We start from the raw sequence: 13,844 nt of genomic DNA, 5'->3' as shown, positions 1-13,844 counted from the left end.
GACTGGGAAGCAAGTGGCCCAGAAACTGTTATAAGCTGGAAGATGATGATGTGTGTAGTGGTAACATACTTGATAAAACTTTCACTATTTATTCAATATTGATAAAACTTTCAATATTTGATAAAACTATCTACTTGAAAGGCAGATAATCTAACTAATGAAAGGAGGACAACGTTTTAAGGTGGACTATTTGGCTGTGAACTAACTGCTACTAGCTACATTTTAAAGCCCTAGAGCAAAGACAGCTCTGAAATGAGCTGAGGAAAAAACTGGTCAGATTTTGAGCAGAGATTAGAAGGAATATAGAGGTCACAGAAATTGCAGAGTAGGGAAAAGAAATGATTTCTCGTCAAATAACAGGAGTGGATATTAAAATAGGATCTCAAGAAAAAAACCCAAATCAAAATTATAGCTTTTATTAAGACCTTGGAAAGGACAAAAGTATCATAGAGCAGATCCTTCCAGCTGCACAAAAGGATCACTTGAAATATTAAAAAAAAAAAAAAAAAAAAAAACTTGGCCCAGAAGCTGGAAGCACCCTAAATTTCCTTAACTGTGTCTATAGAGAGAAAGCCATCTCCCCCAAAGAATGGAAGATGTGTCTTTGGACACATGATGCAGATTGTAATCAAATACTTAGAAAACTCACAAAGTTTTTAGGAGAGCTGTGTTGGCAAAAGTTTCCTCACAAACCCAGACTATATTAAAAAAAAAAAAAAAAAACACCTTGAGGGTGTTCACAATGTATAAGGATCTATAAATGATGATTACTATATAAGAAGCAACAGTTAGACTCCTGTATGGAAAAACCGATTGATTCAAGATTAAGAAAGGAGTACAACAGGGCTGTCTTCTCTCACCCTGTTTGTTTAATCTATATGCTGAGCACTTGTGAGAAATGCCAGGCTGGATGAGTTACAAGCTGGAATCAAGATAGGTGGGAGAAACATCAACAACCTCAGATATGTGGATGATACTATTCTAATGGCAGAATGTGACAAGAAACTAAAGAACTTCTTGATGAGGGTCAAGGAGGAGAGTGAAAGAGCTGGCTTAAAACTAAATATTAAAAAAAAAAAAAACCACTAAGATTATGGCATCTGGCCCCATTGCTTCGTGGCAAATAGAGGGGGAAAAGGTGGAAGTAGTGACAGAATTCCTCTTCTTGGGCTCTAAAATCATTGCGGATGGTGACTGCAGCCATGATTTCAGAAGACGTTTGCTTCTTCGTAGGAAAGCTATAACAAACCTAGAGAATGTGTTGAAAAGCAGAAACATTACTCTACCAAAAAAGGTCCCTGTAGTCAAGACTATGGTTTCCCAGTGGTCATGTATGGTTGTGAGAGCTGGACCATAAAGAAGGTAGAGCATTGACGAATTGATAGCTTCAAATTATGGTGCTAGAGAAGACTCCTGAGTGTCCCTTGGGCAGCAAGCAGATCAAACCAGTCAATCTTAAGGGAAATCAACCATGAATACTCATTGGAAGGACTGATGCTGAAATTGAAACTCCAGTATTTTGGTCATCTAACATGAACAACTGACTCATTGGAAAAGTCCCTGATGCTGGGAAAGGAGATGGTGGCTGAGGAGAAGAGGGCATCAGAGGGTGAAATGGCTGGATGATACCACCAATGCAGTGGACATGAACTTGGGCAAACTTGGGAGATGGTGAGGGACAGAGAGGCCTGGTGTGCTGCAGTCCATGGGGTCTCAAAGAATCAGACACAACTGGGAAACTGAACAACAACTATATAAGGATCTATATAAGCATCTATAAAAATAAAGCCTTTTGTAGTTTAAAGGCAGGAAGCAGGTTGAGAAGGTTACTCTTGCCACCAAGATGGGCATGTTCCCCTCTGGCCTTGGAAGAGGCTAAGGAGAATGATGGAAAGTGAAGGGCCTCCTAGAGTGTGGAGCCATAATGGTAAAGAACATAAACTTGGGAGTCACTCCCAGGAGCAGATCCAGGGCCTAACCAAGGGACAACATTCACTTAGTGGGCTTCCAGAGTTGTTATGATTATGACTGCTCTACCTCTCACTCCTCTTCCTTTCAAATCAAAGTGTTCATGTGGTTTTCCTGTCCCTGGGCTCTCATTCTACACAGGTGTGCAGGGCTGGGGAGGAGGATAACTTGCCTTCTTAGTTTATAGAGGTCCTGATTAAGCAAACATGATGAAAGTCGTGAAAATCTGGACTTTGAGCTGATGCTGTGATTAGATGAGACTTGGGTGGAGAAAGATCTTGGACTGGGTGTGAATATATTTTGCAAGAGGAAAGGTCATTAGTAATTTTTCAGATTGAATTAATGGTGCCAATTATTCATCCCTTATGGTAATATTACACAGTGACACCTACTATGGACTGAATTGCCTCCTAAAAATTCATATTTTGAAGCTTAATACATGTCTGCATTTGGACATGGGGTCTTTGGGAGGTAATTAAGGTTGTAGGATTAGGTCCCTAATCCAATAGGACTGGTGATCTTATAGGAAAAGGAAGAGAGAAAGAATTCTCATTCTCTCTTTCCACATGCAGCACTGAAGAAAGTTCGTGGGAACACACAGTGAGATGGTGATCACCTACTACCTAAGAGAAGAGGCCACAGAATGAAACCTTAGCAGCTCTTTGAACTGGGACTTATCAGATTCCAGAACTGTGAGATTTAAATGTCTGTTCTTTAAGCACTTTCTTAAGGCAGTCAGAGCAGATAAGACAACAGTCTTACCATGGCCCCATGGTGGACAGAGTATTTCTCTAGCTCTTGACTTCAGGCCTGGCGATGAGAGTTGCTGTGACCAATAGTAAGTTCAGTTCAGTGCAGTCGTTCAGTCGTGTCCGATTCTTTGCGAACCCATGAATCGCAGCACGCCAGGCTTCCCTGTCCATCACCAACTCCCGGAGGCCACCCAAACCCATGTCCATCGAGTCAGTGATGGATCTAACCATCTCATGCTCTGTCGTCCCCTTCTCCTCCTGCCCTCGATCTTTTCCAGCATCAGGTTTTTTTCAAATGAGTCAGCTTTTCACATCAGATGGCCAAAGTATTGGGGTTTCAGCTTCAACATCAGTCCTTCCAATGAACACCCAGGACTAATCTCCTTTAGGATGGACTGGTTGGATCTCCTTGCAGTCCAAGGGACTCTCAAGAGTCTTCTCCAGCACCACAGTTCAAAAGCACCAATTCTTCAGCACTCAGCTTTCTTTATAGTACAACTCTCATATCCATACATGACCACAGGAAAAAACCATAGCCTTGACTAGACAGACCTTTGTTGACAAAGTAATGTCTCTGATTTTTAATATACTGTCTAGTTTGGCCATAACTTTCCTTCCAAGGAGTAAGTGTCTTTTAATTTCATGGCTGCAATCACCATCTGCAGTGATTTTGGAGCCCAGAAAAATAAAGTCTGACACTGTTTCCACTGTTTCCCCATCTATTTGCCATGAAGTGATGGGACCGAATGCCATGATCTTAGTTTTCTGAATGTTGAGCTTTAAGCCAACATTTTCACTCTCCTCTTCCACTTTCATCAAGAGGCTCTTTAGTTCTTCTTCACTTTCTGCCATAAGGGTGGTGTCATCTGCATATCTGAGGTTATTGATATTTCTCCCAGCAATCTTGATTCCAGCTTGTGCTTCCTCCAGCCCAGCATTTCTCATGATGTACTCTGCATATAAGTTAAATAAGCAGGGTGACAGTATACTGTCTTGATGTACTCCTTTCCTATTTGGAACCAGTCTGTTGTTCCATGTCCAGTTCTAACTCTTGCTTCCTGACCTACATACAGGTTTCTCAAGAGGCAGGTCAGGTGGTCTGGTATTCCCATCTCTTTCAGAATTTTCCACAGTTTCTTGTGATCCACACAGTCAAAGGCTTTGGCATAGTCAATAAAGCAGAAATAGATGCTTTTCTGGAACTCTCTTGCTTTTTTGATGAGCCAGCGGATGTTGGCAATTTGATTGGTTCCTGGTTCCTCTGCCTTTTCTAAAACCAGCTTGAACATCTGGAAGTTCATGGTTCACATACTGCTGAAGCCTGGCTTAGAGAATTTTAAGCATTACTTTACTAGAGTGTTAGATGAGTGCAATTGTGCAGTAGTTTGAGCATTCTTTGGCATTGCCTTTCTTTGGGATTGGAATGAAAACTGACATTTTCCATTCCTGCAGCCACTGTTGAGTTTTCCAAATTTGCTGGCATATTGAGTGCAGCATTTTCACAGAGTCATTTTTCAGGATTTGAAATAGCTCAACTCAATTCCATCACCTCCACTAGTTTGTTCATAGTGATGCTTCCTAAGGCCCACTTGACTTCACATTCCAGGATGTCTGGCTCTAGGTCAGTGATCACACCATCATGATTATCTTGGTCGTGAAGATCTTTTTTGTACAGTTCTTCTGTGTATTCTTGCCACCTCTTCTTAATATCTTCTGCTTCTCTTAGGTCTATACTATTTCTGTCCTTTATTGTGCCCATCTTTACATGAAATATTCCCTTGGTATCTCTAATTTTCTTGAAGAGATCTCTAGTCTTTCCCATTCTGTTGTTTTCCTCTATTCTTTGCATTGATCGCTGAGGAAGGCTTTCTTATCTCTTCTTGCTATTCTTTGGAACTCTGCATTCAAATGGGTATATCTTTCCTTTTCTCCTTTGCTTTTCACTTCCCTTCTTTTCACAGCTATTTGTAAGGCCTCCCCAGACAGCCATTTTGCTTTTTTGCATTTCTTTTTCTTGGGGATCATCTTGATTCCTGTCTCCTGTACAATGTCACGAACCTCCATCCATAGTTCATCAGGCACTCTGTCTATCAGATCTAGTCCCTTAAATCTATTTCTCACTTCCACTGTATAGTCATAAGGGATTTGATTTAGGTCATACCTGAATGGTCTAGTGGTCTTCTCCACTTTCTTCAATTTCAGTATTTTAGTGGTTAAACACGCACAGATGATTGACATGTACTTACACAGTTGGGCTTGTTTCTTATGCCCAACTGACAAGCCTGGTCCCATCTCCTAAAACTCAGTGATTTACATAAAAAGTATTTTCATGTTTACTGGTCCTTAAGTCAACTATGTATCAGATGATCTGGACTGGGCTTCCATGGCAGCTTTGTCTGCTTCAGGCAATGAATTGGTTGGGCTTGGTTCCAGGCTGTGGGTTGAGTTAAGGTCAGATCCACATGTAAGGTCCAGAGACCAAGCTTGAGGAGCAGCCACCCAGGGGAAACTCTTCATAGCCAATCACTGGTGCATCAGAGGCAAATCCCACTGTGCCAGCACAGGTCAATTCTCTGCTCACATACATCCACTAGCATCCCATTGTGCAGCAAAAGCTGGCAATTACATTATTTGAATTTGAAACTACATTTTATCAAACAATGTTGTTGAGGATGGTATTATATCACTCAGTATCCCTTATACAAGACACATGAGAAACTGAGCTAGCATTCACTGCTAGGGAAGATTTTGTTTCCTGCTAAAGAACTAGTCTGCTTTTTCCTTTCCAGTAAAAAGCCTTTCTGTTTGTAGAAAGAAGAAAAAATAAATGCACATAGAAATATATGTGGGAAAATTACTATGAGGATCATGTACCACTAAGACCCATAGTCTCAGGAAAATCCTGAACTACAATAAATGATCAGTTCAGTTCAGTTCAGTTCAGTCACTCAGTTGTGCCCGACTCTTTGCGACCCCATGAATCGCAGCACGCCAGGCCTCCCTGTCCATCACCAACTCGCGGAGTTCACCCAGACTCACGTCCATCGAGTCAGTGATGTCATCCAGCCATCTCATCCTCTGTTGTCCCCATCTCCTCCTGCCCCCAATCCCTCCCAGCATCAGAGTCTTTTCCAATGAGTCAACTCTTAGCATGAGGTGGCCAAAGTACTGGAGTTTCAGCTTCAGCAACATTCCTTCCAAAGAAATCCCAGGGCTGATCTCCTTCAGAATGCAGTGATTGGATCTCCTTGCAGTCCAAGGGACTCTCAAGAGTCTTCTCCAACACCACAGTTCAAAAGTATCAATTCTTCAGCACTCAGCCTTCTTCACAGTCCAACTCTCACATCCATACATGACCACAGGAAAAACCATAGCCAATGATAAATAATCTCAAAGGACAAGAAACGTGAAACCATGCCCTATGAAGGACTATTGAAGAAAAAAGGAACTTTTAGGAGATTTTTAAAGGAACAGAAGTTTTTAAATCTTAGATTTGGTTTGAACAACTTCAGAGACTAAGACTAGGAGCAATAAATAAATATTACAGAAGAGAATGGGAGAAAGTTGTAGACATAACATATAAACTGAGAGTTAAGAAGAACAGTGATTAAGACTCCACACTCCCAAAGCAGGGGGCATAGGTTCAATCCCTGCTTAGGAACTAAGGTCCCACATGCTGTATAGTGCAGTCAAAAAGAAGCAGCAGCAGCATGAATGAGCTGTACTGAGCTCAACTCTGATGGTGAAAAGAAAATTAGCTCTTATACTGTGTCATCTCTGAGGATAAAGTAAAGTAGGAGACTCTTGCCATAAGCCTTATCTCCAACTTAAAAATCAATAGCTTCCCTATTTAAAGAACCCCTGGCCAGTCTGACTTGTGAAGAGCTTGGAAGTCATCACTCCTATTCTCACAGAAAGAAAATACCTTGAACAAACTGAAAATCAATAAGTGTTAGATATACCAGGGAACTGAGATTACAGGAAAAACTGCAACCCCAAAAACGCAAGAACTGCAACCCTGGAGAGACAGGAAAATACAGAGAATTATAGTTTACTAGCTGGAGCCTTGTGCTCCAGTGTTCTTGCCTGGAAAATTCCAGGGATGGTGGAGCCTGATGGGCTGCCGTCTATGGGGTCACACAGAATCGGACACAACTGAAGCGACTTAGCAGCAGCAGCTGGAGCCTTGTAGAAAGGGCCACTGACTAATTACTGGATACTGGGCCTGGGTTAGTTTAGGAGATAAATGTGCCTGGGGGGCCCCCAAATTTTTGAGTTTTATGTCTAGAAGCCTCACAATGTTCTCAGGCTGAATATGGGAGAAAAATCCCTTCATACATCCAGAAGAAGGGGGAAAGTAACCATTTTAAAAGAGTGCTTTGTTCTCTTTAACAAAAGCCTGCTTTTAAGGAAAGCTATTTTACCAGAGCTTAACCAACTCTGTTTTACCGGAGCCTAACTGACCTGGGAGAAGGGCAAGACCCAATGCCAACTCCTCTTCCTGTCTCAGTTAAGGAGGAGGGGGAAGACTGAGACCCAAGGCCAACTCCTCTTCCTGTCTCAGTTAAGGAGGAAGGAGAAGAAGACTGAGAAGTACTTGTGAAGGTCATAGCTCAGGGATGCAGGCTAAAACAATGAAGACCTGATTATAGATTATGACATGCTTATCCTCCCCCAATAGTTTTCACCATATCAAAGAGGCTCCTATATGGTACAATAACATATATTTACAGCTAAAAGAACTTCAGGGCTCAGAGCCTAAAGAAAGAGTCTCTAGGGAAATCCAACGACAACAAAGGAGACAAAAACAAAGACACTCAGGAAATTTTAGGGTCAGCTGAAACTCCAGTACTTTGGCCACCTCATGCGAAGAGTTGACTCATTGGAAAAGACTCTGATGCTGGGAGGGATTGGGGGCAGGAGGAGAAGGGGACGACAGAGGGTGAGATGGCTGGATGGCATCGCTGACTAGATGGACGTGAGTCTGAGTGAACTCCGGGAGTTGGTGATGGACAGGGAGGCCTGGCGTGCTGCAATTCATGGGGTCGCAAAGAGTCGGACACGACTGAGTGACTGATCTGATCTGATCTTATCTAATGGTTAATATGCTAAGGGATTTAATAGGAAAAGTATATCATATGTAAGCAAAGTCAAATGATGTCAGCAGAGAGATGGAAACTCTGAGAAGGTATCAAAAGGAAATTCTAAAACTAAAAAACAGTGCAATATAAGTCAAGAGTGCTTTCAACAGGTTCATCAGTAGTTTGTGCACAGTCAAGGAAAGAATCAGTGAACATGAAGATATGTCAGTAGAAATTTCCCAAACTGAAAAGCAAAGAAAAAAACAGGTGAAAAATAACTATAAACGATTACAGCAGGTATAACATACACATAACAAAAACGCCAGAAGAAGAATAGAGAAAGGAATGAAAGAAATATTTTAAGTAATAATAATGAATTTCCCCAAATCAATGACTGACAGCAAACCATAGATCCAGGAAACTCAGAGAATAACAAGCAGGAAAATATCAAAAAACTACACCTAAAAATATCCTATTCAAACTACAGAAAAACAAAAAGAAAATCTTAAAAGCAAGAGGAGAGTAGAGTAAAATAATTCAAGTGTTGGGGAAAAAAAAAAAAGCATCCCCGTGGCAGAGACAAAAATCCAGGTTCCCCTTAACAATGTGTGGAACTGTCATTGGAAAGTGACTGCCTAGATACATTCTACATTTCCCAGCTCTCCTCATATAAATGTAATTAATCCTAACTAATAGAATGTAAGCAAAAGAGATGTGTATCACTTTAGGGCTTAAAAAAAAAAAGTGTACATTCTCCATTTTCTCTTTTCTCCTCACTCAGGTGAATGAAGGAAGCCACAAGGCCTGGAGGTGTGGCAGAGCCACAAGGTGAAAGGAACCTGGCTCCATAAATGACAGCGTGGAGTAGAGTCACCTGTGCACCAGGAATACCCACAAAGGACTGTTACCTAAGTAAAGACACATTTCTATTGTTTGAGCCTTTACATATTTGATAGTCTGTTTGTAGTCTGTACAGTATTCTCCCCTCATCCACAGTTTCACTTTCCATAGCTTTAGTTACCCATAGTCTATCATAGTCCGAAAATATTAAATGGAAAATTCCAGAAATAAACGACTCATAAATGTTAAATTGTGCATCATTCTGAGTGGCATGATGAAGTCTTGCACCCTCCCCTCCATCTTGCCTGGGACATGAATCATCCCTTTGTTCAGCACATCCTTTCTGTTAGTCACTTAGTAGCCATTTTTATTATAAATTGATTGTATGAGTATATCAGTGCTTGTGTTCAAGTGATACTCATTTTACTTGATAACAGCTCCAAAGTACAAGAGTAGTGATGCTGGCAATTTGGTTATGCCAAAGAAAAACCATAAAGTGCTTCCTTTAAGTGAAAAGATAAAAGTTCTAAACTCAATAAGTAAAAAAGATCATATGCTGAGTTTGCTAACATATGGTAAGAATGAATCTTCTATCCATGAAATGGGGAAAAAGAAAAAATAAACTCATGCTAGTTTTGCTGTTATACCTCAAACTGTAAAAATTACAGTCACAGTGTTTGATAGTATTTAGTTAAGATGGAAAATGTATTAAATTTGTGGGTGGAAGACATGAAGAGAAAATGGTTCAGTACTATCTGTGGCTTCAAGCATCCACCGAGTGCCTTGGATCATGTCCCCTGCTAACAAGGGGAGACTACTCCACCACAGTCCATATTACAATTCTCTTCCCTTTTTCTCTAGAAAATTCTTTACCTGTTCCTTCACCCCCTGAGTTGCTCTAACAACAAACTGCCTCTCCAGGAACTTAAACCTTCTAAGAACTGTCCCAGGAAGGTTTTCCCTTAGCACTTTATCAAGATCTCCCAGGAACAGTTTGAGGCTTTATGGGGAATATGAATGTAGAGGTCCTATCTTGATCTTCTTCTGAAGTGCCAGAATCCCAGGGGAGAAAAAGAGCCAGCAATGACACTCGTCCCCTGTTTTGGTTCTCTCTTCCTCTGCTTTCAATCTTGGATTCGAAGGAGGAGATGGGGACGACGGAGGATGGCATCACTGACTCAATGGACATGAGTTTGAAGAAGCTCCAGGAGTTGGTGATGGACAGGGAGGCCTGGCATGCTGCAGTCAATGGGGTCACAAAGAGTTGGACATGGCTGAGTGACTGAACTGAACTGGACTAAGTCATGTTAGCAATTGTGACTTCTACAAAGGTAGGCCCCATGACAGGAATTGAGATCAGGGGGCTGGGAGTTCAAAGTTAAGAACTCAGGTGGGTCACTGTTGGTTGGCAGCTTCCCAGGAAAAAGCTAGTCAAAACTGCATGAGAATAGTCAGGCTATTAGAGACTCAAATCCTAGCGTAACATTCCTCTTTGGTTATCTCATACTGTGTTTTAATACTTTTTTTGTAAGAAGGTGAGTTACCAGCAGTGTCCCTAGTATTCTTCTCCTTCCTGATTCCCTCTTCACCATTTCACTTGAACCAGCTATTTTCTCAGAAAACTTAAAAGTGGAATGTCAGTCAGTGTAAGCTAAAATGTCACTCTTACCCTAAAAAATGTTAAATTTATATGGAAAAAGAATATTTTGTAAAAACAAAAAATCTTAATATCTGTCCCAATATGTGAATCAAATGTTCTCCATTGACTAGACTTCTTTGGTCTTGAGTTGTCTGCCACAATTACTCTTCAAAGACATGACTATCATACTATATTTCATATACTGAGTGATACATGGTCCCACTGTAGCCTCTCCATGGCAGAGAGAAGTCAAAGTCACACGTGAATACAGGAATGGTGACAAAAACTTGGAGAAATATTTCTCTGCAGGCAACTCATGTCTAAAGGACAATCTGAAATGTGACAAAACCCTCTCCTTCACCAAATTTGAGTCAAGCTCCTCTGAACCCTCTTCTCTACCTTGAACACATAAACACACTCACTCTGATCCCAGGACCGCCAAGCCCAGTGGTAGTAAGAATTCTGCTAAGTCAGGTTAGAGAGAATCCCCCATCTTGGATATCAATCAAACCAGCTTGCCGTCAGCAAGAATCCTTCTACCCTTCATGTCTCCTCTTAGTATTCAATCCACTGACCCCCCACTCAATGCGAGCAATGATTCCCCCAATTTGTTTTTCCTGTATTGAGCCAGAGAGCTCATCTCAATTGCAATAGTATTGCCAACTATGTCAATGCTGCTGCTGCTGCTATGTCGCTTCAGTCGTGTCCGACTCTGTGCGACCCCATAGATGGCAGCCCACCAGGCTCCCTCTTCCCTGGGATTCTCCAGGCAAGAACACTGGAGTGGGTTGCCATTTCCTTCTCCAATGCATGAAAGTGAAAAGTGAAAATGAAGTCGCTTAGTCGTGTCTGACTATTAGCGACCCCATGGACTGCAGCCTACCAGGCTCCTCTGTCCATGGGATTTTCCAGGCAAGAGTACTGGAGTGGGGTGCCATTGCCTTCTCCCTAATCCTGAATAAAATCCTACTATTTCACTTTAAGCAGTGTCAGAATAATTTCTTATTTGAGATACCAACAAAAACTCAAACCTGAGATCTTTTTTCTGGAATGAGGTGAGTTTCAGGGCTTCACTGCTCACTTTTATTGTATCATCCACAGTTCAGTTCAGTTCAGTCCCTCAGTCGTGTCCAACTCTTTGCGACCCCATGAATTGCAGCACGCCAGGCCTCCCTGTCCATCACCAACTCCTGAAGATCACTCAAACTCACGTTCATCGAGTCAGTGATGCCATTCAGCCATCTCATCCTATGTCATCCCCTTATCCTCCTGCCCCCAATCCCTCCCAGCATCAGAGTCTTTTCCAATGAGTCAACTCTTCGCATGAGGTGGCCAAAGTACTGGAGTTTCAGCTTCAGCAGCATTCCTTCCAAAGAACACCCAGGGCTGATCTCCTTTAGGATGGACTGGTTGGATCTCCTTGCAGTCCAAGGGACTCTCAAGAGTCTTCTCCAACACCACAGTTCAAAAGCATCAATTCTTCGGTGCTCAGCCTTCTTCACAGTCCAACACTCACATCCATACATGACCTCAGGAAAAACCATAATCTTGACTAGACGGACCTTTGTTAGCAAAGTAATGTTTCTGCTTTTGAATATGCTATCTAGGTTGGTCATAACTTTCCTTCCAAGGAGTAAGCGTCTTTTAATTTCATGGCTGCAGTCACCATCTGCAGTGATTTTGGAGCCCAAAAAAATAAAGTCTGACAGTGTTTCCACTGTTTCCCCATCTATTTCCCATGAAGTGATGGGACCAGATGCCATGATCTTAGTTTTCTGAATGTTGAGATTTAAGCCAACTCTTTCACTCTCCTCTTTCACTTTCATCAAGAGGCTTTTTTTTTTTTTTTTTTTTTAAGCTCTAAAAACCACCAGGCCATTCAGTCAGTTAAATATGTTGCTCAGTCGTGTCCGATAGTTTGTGACCCCATGGACTGCAGCACACCAGGCTTCCCTGTCCATCACCAACACCCAGAGCTTCTTCAGACTCATGTTAATCGAGTCAGTGATGCCATCCAGCCATCTCATCCTCTGTCGTCCCCTTCTCCTCCTGCCCCCAATCCCTCCCAGCATCAGAGTCTTTTCCAATGAGTCGCCTCTTCACATCAGGTGGCCAAAGTATTGGAGTTTCAGCTTCAGCATCAGTCCTTCCAGTGAACACCCAGGACCGATCTCCTTTTTAGGATGGACTTGTTGGATCTGCTTGCAGTCCAAGGGACTCTCAAGAGTCTTCTCCAACACCACAGTTCAAAAGCATAAATTCTTCTGCACTCAGCTTTCTTTATAGTTCAACTCATACCTGACCACTGGGTGGGGGCGGGGGGGAACATAGCTTTGACTAGACAGACCTTTGTTTGCAAAGTAATGTCTCCACTTTTTAATATGCTGTTTAGGTTGGTCATAGCTTTTCCAAGGAGCATGAATCTTTTAATTTCATGGCTGCAGTCACCATCTGCAGTGATTTTGGAGCCCAAGAAAATAAAGTCTGCCACTGTTACCATTGTTTCCCCATCTATTTGCTATGAAACAATGGGACCAGATGCCATGATCTTAGTTTTTTGAATTTTGAGTTTTAAGCCAGACTTTTCACTTTCCTCTTTCACTTTCATCAAGATACTGCTTAGTTCTTTGCTTTCTGCCATAAGAGTGGTGTCATCTGCACATCTGAGTTATTGATATTTCTCCCAGCAATCTTGATTCCAGCTTGTGCTTCTTCCAGCCCAGTGTTTCTCATGATGTACTCTGCATATAAGTTAAACAAGCAGGGTGACAATACACAGCCTTGATGTACCCCTTTCCCAATTTGGAACCAGTCCATTGTTCCATGTCTGGTTCCAACTGCTGCTTCTTGACCTGCGTACATGTTTCTCATGAGGCAGGTCAGGTGGTCTGGTATTCCCATCTCTTTAACAATTTTTCACAGTTTGTTGTGATCCACACAGTCAAAGGCTTCGGCGTACTCAATAAAGCAGATGTTTTTCTGGAACTCTCTTGCTTTTTCTATGATCCAGTGGATGTTGGCAATTTGCTCTCTGGTTCCTCTGCCTTTTCTAAAACCAGCTGGTACATCTGTAAGTTCTCAATTTACATACTGTTGAAGCCTGGCTTGGAGAATTTTGAGCATTACTTTGCTAGCGTATGAGATGACTGCAATTGTGCCATAGTTTGAATAATTGTTGGCATTGTCTTTCTTTGGGATTAGAATAAAAACTGACTTCTTCCAGTCCTGTGGCCACTGCTGAGCTTTCCAAATTTGCTGGCATATTGAGTGCAGTACTGTCACAGCATCATCTTTTAATATATGAAACAGCTCAACTGGAATTCCATCACCTCCACTAGCTTTGTTTGTAGTGATGCTTCCTATGTCCCACTTGACTTCACATTCCAGGACGTCTGGCTCTAGGTGAGTGATCACATCATTATGGTTATCTGGGTCATGAAGATCTTTTTGGTGTAGTTCTTCTGTGTATTCTTGCCACCTCTTAGAATCTTCTGCTTCTGTTAGGTCCGTACCATTTCTGTCCTTTATTTTGCCCATCTTTGCATAAACTATTCCCTTGGTATC

This window comes from Bubalus kerabau, chromosome 6 (genome assembly GCF_029407905.1).
Source record: "Bubalus kerabau isolate K-KA32 ecotype Philippines breed swamp buffalo chromosome 6, PCC_UOA_SB_1v2, whole genome shotgun sequence".
NCBI lineage: Eukaryota > Metazoa > Chordata > Mammalia > Artiodactyla > Bovidae > Bubalus > Bubalus kerabau.
This window is presented reverse-complemented; position numbering follows the sequence as displayed.